At 42.1% G+C, this 16,463-nt stretch overlaps 1 protein-coding gene across 1 annotated transcript in view; it reads right to left on the bottom strand.

The window, feature by feature from the left end:
- The window catches only part of TMEM255B (transmembrane protein 255B), a gene marked incomplete at its 5' end in the record, with an annotated part of 75,954 nt that overhangs the window by 27,478 nt on the left and 32,013 nt on the right, over positions 1 to 16,463 (bottom strand). The gene's annotated exons all lie outside the window — the stretch shown is intronic.

The raw sequence follows: 16,463 nt of genomic DNA, 5'->3' as shown, positions 1-16,463 counted from the left end.
AGAGAGCAGCTGGGAAGAGAGGGGTCACTGCCCAACCGCAGGAGCCTCTGGGCAGGACGGAGCATGTGCTCCCACAGGAAAAGCTGCCTCCTTGGACAGGCCAGTGCCCTGGGGCTGCCCACCACCACCACGGGGCTCAGCGGGCTTCTCTTCTCTCCCTTCAACGTCAGGGACTTCTCTTATGGCAGTGCCAGGCATCAGCTCCTGGCCTTTGCTGCACTGGGTGGAGCAGAAGTGCTCTTTCAGTCAGTGCCAGGGATGCTAAAGGGGCTGGTACTTGAACTAGCCACTGCATCTCCATCTCTCTCACTCACTAAGAAACTCAAAACACAATAAATTGGCTGTAAGCATTTGGCTGACAGCAATCTGGAATGCTGTGGTTGCTACAAAACCCCAGGTTTTAAAAAACTATGACCCTGAAAGGAAGTTCAGATGCTAGAAAATAAAGTCCTGAACACTATGGAGAGATGCCTGAAAGACAGGAATTGTAAAAAAAAAATAAATCTGAATTTTATTCAAAATTAAGGAATTTGGGAAAGTACAGTTATGGGAAGAAAATTAACTGTACTGGTGAACTTGGCAGTGTTAAGTTTACGGTTGGATTCGATGATCTTAAAGGTCTTTTCCAACCTAAATAATTCTATGATTCTATGATAGTTCCTACCTGCTTCACATGTTAACCATGCACCAAGAGAGTCTTTCCTAGAGTTATTAACAGCTTTTATCTCACTGCCATCAAGCTCATCATCAGCTTTTGAATCCACACGTCAGTTTAGTTTTACTTCATCAAGTGAGCCTCCAAGTCTTGCCATTTCTGCATTTCAGCAGTTTTCCTCCCCTGTGATACCAGTGTTTGCTTCCTACTTTTTCCTCTGTGTTTTGTCCTCTTGAGAGCATCACCTTGACTAACAACATAGTCAGGGAGTGCACGGTGCATGCTGGCTGGGATTTGGAAGGGTGAGCGCTAAAATAAAAGAGCAAGCCATTTCTGGACTCCCACAGCCCTACTTCTGTGCAGCAGCCTAGCCCTGAGGTTATGCTATTGCCAAGGGCTACAATGGACTGGACCATCAGGAACAGAATGTTTTCAAATTTTTTGCCAGTTTTTCAAAATTCAGCCAATAATTAGCAAACTATATTAAGCCCTAGAATTAGATTTTCACATGTTCTTTTGACCTAAGCTGCAGACTTGGCTAGTGTGTTGATTCAGCTTCTACATGTATTGCCCCTGTCTTCAAAGTCAAGGGTTCCCAAATGTACAGTTGAACAAACCCTTCAAAGTGATGTAGAGTGAGACAGAGAGACGGGATGCTTCTGTCCATGCCATACTCCTACTGTCACTACAAGACATTAGTGATCCCCTGGTGCAAATAACACATTCCTAGTTTTGTTTAAGTACTTAGAAGGCAGTCAGGACAGTATTTGTTTACATACTTGGGTGAGGTCGTGCCACGAGAGCAACGCTGGGAGTTTCACTCTAGACTGCAGTCACCACTTGCCCTTCCTCATGCTTCTCTGTCTGCTCTACATTAACTTAACTTAGGAGCTAATCTTCTTCCAGAAATGCTGGGCTCCAGCCTAGGGACCTTGCTTGTCTCATCTGCTATGCTGAAATAACCCAACTCCAGTGCTGAAAATAGGAAAAGCAGCTGGTGTGGCTTAAACACTTCACTCTCACAAACCAGAGTTACTTCACGCTGTGCTTTCCAGGGGCTCTTTTTAGGATTTCTATTTAATTTGAAAGACTAGATCCTACAGAAGCCTCTTCTCTTAATGCTTGGGAGCAGCAGATATTCATTTCAGCTCTTTCAAACCAGCAAGTACTCAGAATACCTGTATATTGTCATGGCTGAAAAACACATATACATCGATCTGTCTCACTTTGTATTCCCTCATTGATTTTCCTTCTATTTAAAGCATTTTGTAGTGGTAGCCTCAATCTCCCTCTCCTTTATTTGGGGGAGATTTCTGGGCTGGTAGTACTGCTACAGTCAAATGAAAAGCCTCCAGATGCTGGAGCTGCCCCATTGCTATATGATGTGCCCAGACAGGTCCATTCCTGATGTGGACAGACAGGTCTGCTCTCAGATGGATATAGTTCTATTAGTAGAGGTTAAACCCTCTTCAAATAGTTTTTTTTCTTTCAATGACTTGTGGCCATACTCTCCCTGGCATGAAGGCGGGAGGAGAGGCCCATCAGCCTTCACCAGCATACGGAGCGCAGTGGGACAAGCAGAAGAAATGGAGCTGACTCCCCTGCACATCCCCATGGAGGTTCAGCAGCCCCGGTGCCATTAGCTGGTGCAGGCGTAGGTGGTGGCAGGAAGAAAAGAGGTGTGTGCAGAGCTGCTGAGTGACACCGTACCCATCTGCTCGGGGGTTGCTGTGCTACAAACCAGTATGTCATCAGGGGCAGTTGCTCTGGCTGTACTGGGGAGGTGGGGCCACACAAGGCTCCAGCGAGGAAGCCTACTCCTGCCTTAACACCCCAGACCTCTGACAAATCCAAGCCTGGCACTGGAATATGACTGATTTTCTTTGGTCAAGTTTTGCTAGCTACTGTCTCTCAGGATGAGGCTGTAGACCTTCCCATGATACCTGCAACAGCTATTTTGCATAGTTAAAAACTTAGATTTACCATTGGCTTTTACACAAGTTTCTAACGATGCAATTAGCTGATATTATTCAAGGCTGTAATTTTAGTTATTGCTTGATGCAGTTAGATACTTAATTGCTTATTATAGTTGATTACTTACATTGATTACATTACCTTGATTATAGGGTTTGTTATATGAACTGATTGCTCTGTCTTGATTATAATGATGTTGTGCCACGTGAGTAATTAACTTTTCCACAAGAATGCAAGAACTGTTTATTCTGTTTCTGGTAATATAACTCGAATACATGAAATACAACCTGTCTCCTTCCTTCTGCCTTAATGCTATCAGAATATGTAAGAAATATATAAGTCTCTTAAGCATACTACTGCAGGAAATGTCATTTTGCAACACAATAACCTTTACACGTCTGATATACTGAATATCCTGCTGACTGAAATGTAGGGGGTTTACATTTATAATGCTCTTTTGGATTTATTTTACATTAAAGAGAATGAAAAGAGGCTGCATTAAATGCATCTAGTTGAGCAATATATATATTGAAGATCTACATAGACAAATAAAATGCTGGAGGCTTAATTAATGTTGCAGTGCTGATTTTAATTCTCGGGGCATGGCACACCACTGACAGGGATCTTTCTTTAAATATCCCCGTTATAATCCAAGTAATATAATAACAACTGTATGGACGAAATTTTTATGTTAGGTATTGAGCAGAAAACGCACAGAAAGGAGGTGTTTATGCCCAGCAATTTGCAATCAAAGCTCTCTATCATCCCTGTAAAGGGAAGACCCCCACTAACACATATCACAGCACACTTGAGGCCAGACTGACAGGGCTCGTCCAAATGGAAGGGACTGCAGGGCTAGGCCCCAAAATACGAGAGAGTAAAAAGTCCATGAGAGAAGCCCCAGGACGAATGGAAAGACATGAGTTATAAAATTAAGATGCTCTAAACAATTAGTGAAATGATTCATGCACACCCTGATTTTCCCCATCTCCACTGGCTTGTCATTTTGCAGCTCACATGCATTTCAGGAGATCAGAGAGATTCAAATACATGGTGTTCAGTGCTCCAAAGGCAAAAAAGCCACTGGATATACTGCTGCCTGGGAGTGTGGAGAGAACTGCACTGAGGCATACACACAAGGAAAATCTAGGCAGGTTTGGTAAAAAAAAAATTTAACTATGATATCTTAAAAACATACTTTTTCAAACCTGGAATTTCTCATCAAAGGCTAAATAAATATATTACCAGTGTGAACTTTCATAATCTATTAACACTGGTGCAACACATATTTTAATAAGCTCTTAATAGAGCCCTAAATAATCATCAATCAACACTTTATTGAATACCTGGGAACATACTTTTCATGGACACTATTTGCAACTGAATAATCATCCACTTACAGAGACACAAATTCCTGCTACATGATATTATTATTCATACTAATCATGGTTTCTTCTTAAAGATGAAACAAATAAAACCTCTGGCTTTTTGAAACTTTTTGCTAGGGCAAAATGCAGCACACTTAAATACCCTAAATTTTTACTCTAGTAAAATTTAAGGACTTTTATGTGCTTTGCTGATTTAGATCCACGTGAATAAACAGCACCTTTTCCTTTTTTTTACTCCACTATTTTCTGCACAGGGCAACTCAAAGCACTGTTTGTCCTTTGACAAATGATGGAAAAAATGCCAAGTATTTTTGCTGTAGTCTGAAGCCTGCAGGTGGTTACTCCCTCTCCCCTCTATGTATCTGTGTAGCAGCTTGGAGTTTTTTTCATGGAACAGAAACATCTGTTGATAGTCTAGAAACATTTCTGAGCATAGGAACCAATGAAGGAAATTATCTCCTGCTGGCAGCACATCAGAGGGAAGTAGATTATGCTTTTCAAAGCAGACTGCAAGCCCTTTGCCCGTCACCCACCTTTCTTAGGATTAAACTGTAATTAACTTGCTTTGTATGCTTTGCATAAATTCCATCATGGCTAGTGCTTTGTAAAGTAAGGTTCAAGATGGAAGTAGACAGTTAATCTCCGTTGATCCAAGCTGCTATTCTACATTACTAAATAAATTCTGACCCTCCCCCCACCCCGAACTGTTTTTTGGATGTATAGGAGCCACACAGATGCAGAAGACTATAATCTATGGAAACAGATGCAGATTATAGAAGACTATAATCTATGTACAAACGCAGAAGACTATAATATATGGAAACTAGAATACCCGTGTCATTTTAAACGTGGATCAAATCCTGCTCACTTTGTCACCTCTCATATTATGCCTCACACTAACAATATAATTATTAAGGTGAGTAAAATGTGTAGAATTTTCCTCCCTATCTCTGGAATTGATTTACAGTATACTCAGTGGAGTTTGCACCTATCTAATTATACTGGAAGCAAAGCTAAAAGAAAATTATTTAATTTTCAGAGCCAAAGAAATTGGAAGTGCCAGATTTGCTATTACCCCAATGCACTGAAAATTCTGCCCTGTTGTGCATTGACATTGTGCTCTCTATGAGACAGGATCATGTAATTAAATGGCAGTGGCACTTAACTATTAGCTTTCATATACTCAAATGTGTGGCTCATTCCCTTAATGTCTCCTCCGTGTTCAAACTCCTCATTTAAAATAAAAGAGCAGTCTTCCTCCCACCCTACTGCATGCAGTTGTAGTAAGATGCCCTTTACGGCATCTTTTAAAGAATTTTTATCTCAAAGCTGCATTAGTGGAGCTTGAATGACAAACTAATGACTTTAATGAGGGATCTCAAAGTGGGCTGTTACATCTCAACGAGGGAAGCCAATGGACCAATGTTTGTGTCACGGGGCTAGGGGAAGCTGGACCAATCCTTGGTTTTACCAACAGTGAAGGCTTTTGTCCTACACGGTGGTGCAGATGAAGACCCAGGAAGGCTTGAGACATCCTTCTCTCTGCCCCTGTCCTGGGGCTGCAGAACAGCAGGAGGAGACCACGTGGTAGATCTAGAGAGATGCTGCTGGGAAAGGAACCAGGAATCTCTCTTTTTCCTTCCCATCAACAAGCGAATTGCTCTTTGGCATCCAAACACAATGTGTGTGCTGCCTAATAGTTTAGACACTGGTGTTTGGTTGGTGCAATTCCAACCCTTCTTCCCCAGGAAAACAAGTCACAGGGAAGAAAAAGGGATTTTAAAGAATTTGCAACTCGGCTAAACCTGAAAGGAATTTCAGTGAAAAAAAAGAAAGAGGAGCTGTATAACCAGGGGGCTTTGTCCCTGCCAATGTGAGAGGCTCTGCAAACTGGAGGGGGCGGATCTTAAGAGGTTCTCCAAAAAAAGGGTTGCCATTATTTTTCTTACTGGAAAATACCTGGCAACCAAATTAAAGCATCCTACCAGCTCCTCTGTAATGTTAATATATTCAGGCTGTATGCATAGTACGTACCTGTCTGGAAACAGAGGAATATCGGACTGCAGATTCTTGGGGGCAAATACCCTGAAGCCCTCCCCTGTCCCTTATACAGTGTAAGCAGGTTCTCTGCATTCTAGCCCAGAAAACATTAGCAAAATGACAGTTTTGCTCTCAAGCCCTCAGATGCATCCAATGTATTCATCACTGGGTTGTCTTGTGTGTTACCCAATTACACAAAATTATCTATTATCTTTTCTATTACATCTATTCTGAGGAATAGTGTTTTTAGTAGAGAGATTATTTCAGTTATGTTCATGTTAAAGATTGCATTTCCTTTGCAGATTTGAAGACCAGCAAACCTGGATCAGAAATCTTGATAAATGGTTTTCAACTGTCTTTAATCTGTGAACCCCTAAACGTTTTCCAGCAGGGAACAGGAACCACACAGAGACACCTGCTGCCGAGAGGCAATAGAGTTTCCACCTGACCATAAAAATAATTCACAGAACCCTTCTTTAAAGACCTTGCTCTATAATGACCTTCTGAATAACATAGGCAAAATAATTTCACCCCAAGACATCTGCATCACATTCATAACTTCTGGATAAGCTTCATGAGATCATGTAAAAAGAAGCTTGGGATTTAAATATTTCAGTGACAGAGAACCATCCATATCCTTGACAAAGCTGTTCCCGTAATTCATTATTGTCAAAACTGTGTCTGCTTCATGGTTTGAATCTGTTTAGCACTGACATCAACCCACTGCACTTACTTGTGCTTTTGTGTGAGAGACTAAAAGCACTCTGTTATCAGATAAACTTTGATTATGTAGATACCTTAGAGAGGCCAAGATCAATTCACCTCTCAACCTTTTCTTTGATAAACAAAATAAATCAAACTTCTGAGTACTGTTGCTAAAAGGTGCCACTCTGGATTTTAGATTTTTCTTCTCTGGACTCCTTCCAAGTTGATAATGTCCTTTGCAAAGCACAAAGAAACACCAGAGCTGGAGTCAGTAATCTATCAATGGTCCCACAGGCTATACCTATATTACCAAATAAAAGCCAGAGAGCAGCCTCCAGTCCTGAGGCCACATGGTCCTATCCGCACTGCTCACACCCACACAGCTTAGCATTATCCCTCTAGTTCACATTTGTTTTCAAGAGAGCTTGTCGGGGTGGTCTGAAACTGAGCTGAAGTGGCAGCTAACCATTAGACAGAGGTCTGATGCTTGAGTTTATTCCATAGCAGCAGAGTAGACATGGCCACTAATACCTTACAAAATACCTGTCATTATAAGTAACTCAGCTTTCTCTGGCTAGTAGACACTACTGTCCACTAACTGGTGGGTTATGTTAGCTCAATTAACTACAGTATCTCCCTGGAAGATTACTTTACATTCAGATTTTTTACCACATTGATGTTTCGTCCCTCCTTAGACTTGCTGCTTTCCAAAACACAGTGGCTCCATCCTAGAGCTAGGATGTCCTTTTTCTCTACTCTGCTCCTTGTGCATCAGCTGAAAATACTAGCATGGCAAAAAGGCATCCAAAAACCCCTCCTTTGGCCCAGGAAAGTTCTCCTGGCAAAAAACACAATAACCTGCAACAGCACCAATATAACTGCAGTTACTGTGGGGGAGATCTTCACCTGAAAGTAGGTGATTTTGCCAGAGCAGACAGCAAAGCAGAGCTTCCAAGCTCTGATGTGGCAGGAAGCACCAGACTTCTGTAGATATCTGTAACTCATTCCAGGGCTCTCAATTAGGCTGGAGACCTATCCAGCACGAGGAGCTCTTCTACCGTCTGGATTGTGATGTGCAAAGAAGAGTATTCATCCTTTGATTTAAAGTACACTCAATTGCATTTGGATGCATGAATGCAACTGTTACGCGAATGTGGTTATCTTGCAGTACAAAAGAGAAATGTTGGCAGACTGGCTTAAGCTGGTTGCAAGAGTCCTCCTTTGCTCCAACACTTAAATTAAGTCCATAAAAAAGAATTAATCGCTCCTTGTAATTAAGTGGTACTGTAGGAATGCAGTCTGTGCTTCCCATCTCAGTGTCAGATGCAAGGTCTGATACTAGTATTTAATACTGTGGGATAGTTGCCCATTGGCTTCAAAATCAACTGCTTGCAAACTTAAGCACTTTGTATTTAAGAAGTTTATAAAAAAACATTTTTCACCTCTGTGGACCATCAATATAAAAATCACTAGTGAACTAGTGCTAGTTTTCAGTTATAAATGTTTAGTGCTCACCCTGCTAAAAAAAAACCCAACAAATCCCTTTATGGTATATGCTATGCCATGCTATTATATTAATGAGTCATACAGGATGGAAATGGAATTAAAAGTAATTAGCTGTAATTTTGTCTCATGTAGCAGCATGGAGAAAGTAAAATGCATTTAGTGTTCTCCAGAGAAGCTAGCGAACTTAACTGCAGCGAGAAATTACTTATTCTTTGAGTTGCGTTTTTCTACCATCGGTCGTCAAGGTAACAACTTCTTTAGACATGGAACACAACTATTTGGTTTTTTCTTCAAAGGAAAGGCCACCAGGCTTGCTCAGAACATTTTCAAATGGCTTCTTAAGAGATGTGGCTTGAAGTGCGCAAGGCTTTGGGGCATGACGGTAAGCCGTGTTACATGCCATGGGCTTATGAAGTCACCCTGTAGTAAAATGCAGTGGTCGTCAGCGAAGCTGCTGGGCACCCCTGCTGCAGTTCTTGACTGAGGGTCTGTAATCTGCACAAGAAGCTTCAAAGATGGGAAGAGGATCGACATTTTCGGCCGTTGCCTGTGCAGCCACCGGATGATGCCATCCATTCCGGAGCACCCACACGCAGCACCGGCCTCTTCTGCCCGAGGCCTGGGGAAGCAGCAGGGAACCTGCAGCTCGCTGCTGGGTGGGCGGCCCTGCCTGGGGTCCTGTGCTTACAGCCGAAATCATCAAATCTTTGCGGCATTTCAGACTGTACTTCTCTGACTAACTCACGTCCCGAGCTGAGGTCTCATATGTTTGACTGTTTCAGTCATCATTGGATTCATTGCTTCTAACTTGGCTCGACACTGGATTTAAGCTGAGCCAAGGGAACGCCGCAGCCCCAAGGTCCTGCCTTCCCTCCAGCGCCCAGCTATGTGTCTCCACCGCTCACCTTGGGCTGGCACCGACAGTTGTGTGTCTGTCTGCCTGAGATAAAGTGGACGGGGCAGTCCCGCTGGAGGCAGCCTAGCAGGGGGAAAGCACACGGGGTGAGTTTTCCCTTCAGTCTCCTCCTGCGCCTTAGCACAAGAGGTGAGGCAGAAATGTGAAACCAGGGGAAGCCACTTTTTGACAGCCACCCTTATTTAAAATCCCACCAATATTTTACCGTGGACAGCTGACCTGTACTCTGTAACCCGTAAAACCCAGAAAGCGCTGATGTTTGCTGAGGCTGATAAACCTCAGAGTGCTAATGCAGCTTCCCTGTTCTCCTCAGGAGCTCCCCTCCTTGAGAGGGAAGCTAGAGCACCACAGTGGCCATCATGACTTTGCAGCTTCTTGGTCTAAAGGCACAAAATACCACATAACTAAGAGTATTTTACACATGCTTTCTGTGAGAAAAAAACAGCACTCAACTCCCTGATCTGGTTTCTGTAGCACAGAAAGGTACAATGCAAAACAACTCTGATCTAAATCCTTTGGACAAGCTGAAAGAACAAAAACCCACATCCACTCATGTTATTTTTTGCTGGGGTTGGCTGGGACCGAAGTTTTATAATGTAGTTATTTGTTCACTGGATGGGGGCTGACATCTTTATATGACTTAGTACAGCAGCTTTTGAGCTCTACCAACCAGAGCCCAATTTGAATCAGCATCCCCCAGATGAAAGGCTTCATTTTCCCCTCTATGCTTTCCAGAAGGTGAGTTTACATAATGCCACTCTTATTAAACAGTCTTTTGAGTTAACATACATAAAGAGAAGACAAATATCTCAAGTTTAGTTTCTAAACTCACGAATCTATAGGTAATTACCCAGCTGATACACTTCAGCAGTCCACAAGCTACACTTAAACCATGTGGGTGAAGATCCCATGCTAGGGATAAGTGTTTTAGTGTCCTCCAGTTCAGCTACAGGTTCATTTCAGGGCTTAGTGCCTGATGATATGTTCTATTTTAATTAATTCCATAAGCCACCGCTATCAAGAGGAAGAAACTAGATCAGCAGAAAATGAAATTACATCAATGTGACACAGAAGTGGCTTTGCAGAAGAGGAGAGGAATCCAAGGGACAACTTAACATTGCCTGGTTTGACGTGCATTTTAGATCTCATGATGGACAAGCAACTCTGTCTTTCCACAGCACCCTCTTTTCCCTTATACACGTATCCCTCTAGCATCTACATGAGTTTTGATAACTTCAGTCATCAGTGTAAAGCTGGCACATAAAGTCAGAAAGAGTGCAAAATGGGAGCCCAGGATTGGATCCTGACTCTTTTTCTGTTCCAATGCTTGCACATCTGAAGTGTTGAGAACAGCTGGTGAGAATCTGCTATTGTAAATCAGAATCTAATGCGTCATATCTGCTTTTAGGCACGGTGGGATTTGAACCTTTGCTTGAAGTGAGTGATGTCACGCCTAAGGCACCAAGAAGCCTCTCCCCTATATATATATGCAGTCACATTAAAATGCTTCAGCTAGAGAAGATCACTTATCTTGTGTATATACAATAAATGATTTCAAAGCCACTGCAACACGTTTTTATCCCAGCAGCGCTACAGTTGGGATCTAGTCTCCTTCAGAATAACTGTTTACAGAATTATCCTACATCACAAAAAAAAAACTTCAGACAATCTCTTATTCCTCTGCCATTTCACTGCTATGGTCCAAGGCAGTCTGTAGCAAGAACAAAAAGTCCCCAGATCTCGATAAACAAAGCAGCCATTTGTGTTTGTGCTTTCTAGTGAAGATGAGCAAACCCCCACTGATCTTGGGCAGGATAATCTTATGGATAAATGGATTTTTTCCTTTCTTTGGACCAGTTTTCCCAATATTTCACATTCCGCCACTTTCTCAGTTTCTTATTTGTGGACACTTGAGAAAATTTTTGAATGGATTAGGGTCTATCTGTATAAAAATAGAGGTCTGAAATTGCAAAACAACAGAGCAAGATGCTCTTCTCCTCAGGCTCTTATAACATGTTTTCCCTTAGCATAGTCCATTTCAGGTTTCAGTTCCTAATACAATACCTTATCATAGTGTTTTCTCAAATTGCTAGTAATAAAGTAATGAAGTAAGCCATGTTGTTGGCTACCTGTAAAAGCTAACCTGAAGTGCATCTGATTATTCTGACAATTTGTCACTTCACCATTCAGAATCAGAAGTTGTAAGCAGCTTATAATCTTTCAAAGGGTCACCATCTAATACACTGTCCAAGCATTCATTCAAAGATGTGTCCATTCAACCTACCCAGGTAAAAAAAAATGAAGGCTGCTTTTAGGAGACCCCTGAAATAATGACTATTTCAGAGGAACATCTTGGAAGCGCTTCTAAAACGCTTTAGCTAGAGAGCCCTTGGCCAAACTTTACACCAGACCTTACAGCTCTCCGTGGCAGAGGAACCCAGCTCCAAGCACAAGGGGACAGGACAGCGCGTACGTGCAGCAGTTCTGATCCATAGATTTATGCTGTCCCTTCATTGCACCACATAAAATCAGACTCTCTTAAAAAATCACTTCCTTTTAAAGCAAGTTCATGCCTGACCATAAACTGCATTAAAACAGAACTTCAGCTAAGAGGATGTAGCAGTAATTAATGATATGGTACGTAAGGGTCATTATCAAAGTCTTAGGCTTTATCAACACAGAAAATTCAGCCCAGTTCATGCTTAAAAGAAAGCCAAAAATGGTAATGAAATGGCAACTAATAGAGCATCTAATTTTTTTATTCTTCTCTGTTGGTTATAGAAATTTAGAAATCTCGTGCATCTTTAAAAACAGTTGAACTTGAATCTAAATTCTTTGACTGTATCCTGTTAGTTTTTCTACAGCGTCAATGTAAAATCCTGCATCTGAGCTGGAATAACCCCAGGCAACAGTTCAAGCTGACTACGTAGCAGCTTGGCAAAGAAAAAAAATGGATGTGTTTGTGGACAAGTTGAACATATGTTAGCAGGGTGCTTTTGCAAAAGTGATGGCCAACTGTGTACTGGGCTGCATTAGCAAACCATCACCAGGAGGCTGGAGAAAGTGATTATTCCTTTTTGCTGAACGCTCACGAGGCCACATCTCAGCATAGAGTCCAATTTTAATTCCTCTCCAATATAAGAAAGACCTTGACAAATTACACTATGACCAGATGAGGGCTGCTAAATGATCACAAGACCGAAGGACAGGATGTACTAGGATGGGTTGAAGGAACTGGGCTTGTTCAATGAGGAGAAAGGAAGGCTTAGGGGTATATTTATTGCTATATTGAACTACCTGAAGAATTGTTACAGAGAAGACAAAGCCAAAGAGGTGCGCAAAGAAAGGATAATGGCAACTGTCCCAAGTTGCAATTTCACTGGTGTATCTTCTGGTGTTCTCATTGGTATGAGCTCTTCAGCCCTGCTTTTTCTTTTTAGTGGATCTCCTCTAATAAATCTGTCCAGATATGGTCTGTGAATTCCACTCAACAAAATCAAAAAGCAGTTCTTATAGTCAAGCAGAGAGGACTTCCCCTGACTGAGCCCTTGGTTTCTCCTAGAGCTTTCTGGCACGTCAGACTCTCTTTTTATCCCATACTTCAGGAAAATGCGACTGGCCATGTATCAGTACCAATGTTCCATGATTCCCAGCTGAGCATGCGAAAAGACGATACAAAGCATTTGTCTCCACAGCTTAAAATATCTGCCCGTGCTTCTGTTACCTGTCATCTTCCTAACCTTCTCAGGGAGCTCTTGCAGGCAATTTCCTCACTTCATAACTGGATTTCTTGCTGCTGGCTATTTTTGGTTCTGCCTGGAGGATACCTGCAAAGCTAAGGATCACATGGCCAAGGCTTGCAGCCATGGATGGGAGGGTAGTAGGTACAGCAGAGAATGTGTACGCGAGGTGGGACAGGGGGTCTCCCTGTGTGGTGAGAGGAGGCTGTTGAATCATCTCCGTTAGCTGTGGCACAACGGGGCTATTCTCATATACTAAATAACAAAACATCTCAAGCAAACACAAATTCAGATAGTGTATTCCTGTGATCACCATATTTTTCTGAAATAACACCACTGCACATTAATTCCACTTTTGATTTGTTTCATTTGATTCTGGCTTTTTTTTTTTTGTGAAGGTGAAAAGGGCAGCTGAAGGGACGAATGGCGAAATTACCTTTACACAGTAAATTACATCTGCATTATTTTTTAAATAAGCTACTGCTATTTTAAATCAAGCTACTTTTCCTTCAGTGTTCTTAATTTTATAAGTAAGTGCTGTGCTCCAGAGCTTTCTATTAAGCAAAGTGTTTTAAAATGAGTCTTAAATAATTTAAATATCTCTTTTCTGAAACACATCCATTTCCTGGAAGAATTTTTGTCAATTTTATGCCTTCCTGGGAAGAAAATAAAACAGAGAAAGTATTTCATTATGCTATCCACAGTCTTACAAGAGCAGGAAAAAATGTGCAACAGTAATAGTCTCCATTCGACAGCAGGCACACACTAAGAAAAATCTATAATAATGTAATTTGCCTTCTTCACATCCCTCCCAACTCGAATGAAGTTAAAAATAAAACTAAAAACAAGAGACATTTCTTATTCCCAATTGATGTGAAGAAGGATGTCGTATTTGTTGTCGGTCTGAAGCCTGCCTGGCTTCAGCTAGTACTTCTCCCCCCAGGAGAAAAGGGACCTGGAGCCTTGGTATCAGCACCTTGATGCTGGAGACAGAAAAGTGACCACTGCCCAACTCCTCCTCACGAAAAATTTATGGCTTTAGTGTAGACCCAGGCACCTGTTCTGACAGGCCAGGAGTTTGTCCTGTCCCTGAATGGAGGACAGTTTAGTCCCATTCTCCAGCAGTTATTGCCCAAAGGCAGTGGCCAAAGTAGCAACAGCACAACACAGGTCTGAAAATGGCTGGTACTGGCCTGTGGGGAATGGACTGAATGTGGGGTTACTGCTCTCCCTGAAGGAAATTAGCTGTGACACGAAGGGGACGGAACGCAGTGGCAATGACACCGTAGCCTGCATGACGCACCTTCTTTTGATAAGGCCCCACCATTCCTGTAAATCATATTGGGACTGTACTTACACTGCCACCCCTACAGATTTCCCTGGGTGTGTTAGTCAGAGAAATTAGGTGAGGTACACCTTTATTTCACCTGACCCTATTAAGCTCCTTATTGGACAGAGGAGGAGAATGAGATAAAGTGAGTGTGACCACGTTGACATGCAAATTAGTTTTCCAACAAATTATACTACCAAGTATTTCTTTGTTCTGTAATATGTGAAGGAGACCAGAAGAGACAGCGTGATAAACGAAACTCGGCCCAAACGTAAACAGCTGGAAATGGATTTCCATGAGGCATGTCATGCTGTGACTGAAGCAGGTTCATGTCATTGGGTTGTACATCTCCAGCACTCTGAGGGATGGCTGGATGGTGACCAGCCCCTTCCAGTCTCCAGCTCTGCACAGATGATGCAGTCATACCCATCGCTGACTTAACCAGATACAGAACTGCATCCAAGATTGTAAGATGCTTTCTTCTTGGGTGAGTGCAATGACTTTGTGCCTTGGTGCTCTCGTACGACAGCTCACTAGCCCACTTTCTCCCTGGAGAGCACTGCAATGAGCTGAATCACTTTTAGTCCATAATGACACATCAAGGGCCTGCCATGACAGCAAGCAATGCCACGCAGCTATTTATGCTACAATAAAGAGGAGGCGAATATAAACACTAGGTATTAGTTATGAGATGCTGGTGCTGTTACTTCAGATATAAGGGTACAATATTGGACTATGATATTGTTGTTTGATTTAGATAGGAAGCAGTGCTGTTTCTAGAATACCTCAGTAACGTACATGAAAGGCTTAAAGCCAAAAGAGTGCAAACTGACAAAGGAAACAGCTAGAAAGAAGACAGGGCAATGCCCGACTCTGTGTTTGAGGTTGGGCACATACATACACTGTCCTCTGACATAGCAACTTGCCTCAGAGAGGGCGAGGTCGTGTCTAACCTCAGCAGCGAGGAGCTGTGGCTGCACGGTTGCATTGCAGTTATAAGGTGCAGACTTTACAAGAGCCATCTGAACACTTCCTAATGATCACATCGAAGCAGGACAAAAATAAGTCTGGTTCCTGGGACATTAGGAGACAGGTCCAATATTTGAATAAGTGGCAATGGTTTTCTGGTGCACAACCACTGAATTTTCAGGAGCATGAAACCTAAATAGGAATCCACTCCCTTCCTCTTTTAAGTAGCCCCCATGGAAAGGCTCCCTGGGCTCACACTAATCAGAGACAAAGTTATACCAAGTGTCATCCAGAGCACCAGCAGGACAAATCTGAGTAAAAGCAGGCCACTTCAGCATCTGGCAGGGTCTGTTTAGCACAAAACATGATTACAAGCTGGAGTGTTTATTCACACTCAAACTGCACAACTCGGTTGTGTATATCAATAGATGTCTCCTTCCTTGTGCAATGCACATGAGGTTCTGAAGCCCACATGTGGTTTAAAGTCCTCTTCAATAACAGTAAAAAAGAAATCGGTTTACAGCTGTATGCCTCAAGTGATCCGAAGCCTAATTAGTCTGATGCATTTGCTAAGAGAAAATTAAGCATAGTTCTACTGATGCCAGTGATGTTATGCTGCCCCGCGATGAACATAACATAAGCAGAAAGACGAACAGGCTCATGATATTTCATAGCAGTGACGGGGTCATATACCATCATACTTGCTGTATTATGCAGCACACTACATCTGAGTTCTATGTCTATTAAAATATATAACTAGTTATTTCATGATGCTTTTGGAAATCAAAGCTCAATTAAAAGGTTGGGTTTAGATTGATTTTTAGGCATTCTATCACAAAAGATAGAACAGCAAACACCACATATCTAACATGTAAACTGGCAAATTCAAATGACCCCACAGCCCAGTCTCTGTTGTTCTTCTATTGATCCTTTTTGTCTAATATTTTAATTTGAACTCCATGAGCCAAAAAACCCTTTGTTCTAAGTTTGTCTAGCACTTACTTACACAAGAAGGTCAAAAGAAAGACTCCTAGGCACTCATAGACAGTAATGAACTACTAGAACACTATTGCTACCGCAGTACTGTGAAAGCCTATAAATGTCCTTTTGAAGCGGAGATGGCAATAGGTTTGGTGGAAGAAGGAGGACTGGCTTTTGAAGCCATACTGGGAATACTAGTCACTCTGGTTAAACGATCCACTCACCCTTTGATGGCAGGCAGATGGTGAATTTTGGGTTT

The sequence above is a fragment of the Platalea leucorodia genome (genome assembly GCF_965183815.1).
Source record: "Platalea leucorodia genome assembly, chromosome: 2".
NCBI lineage: Eukaryota > Metazoa > Chordata > Aves > Pelecaniformes > Threskiornithidae > Platalea > Platalea leucorodia.
The sequence above is the reverse complement of the archived record's forward strand: the minus strand, read 5'-3'. Positions and strand labels throughout refer to the sequence as shown.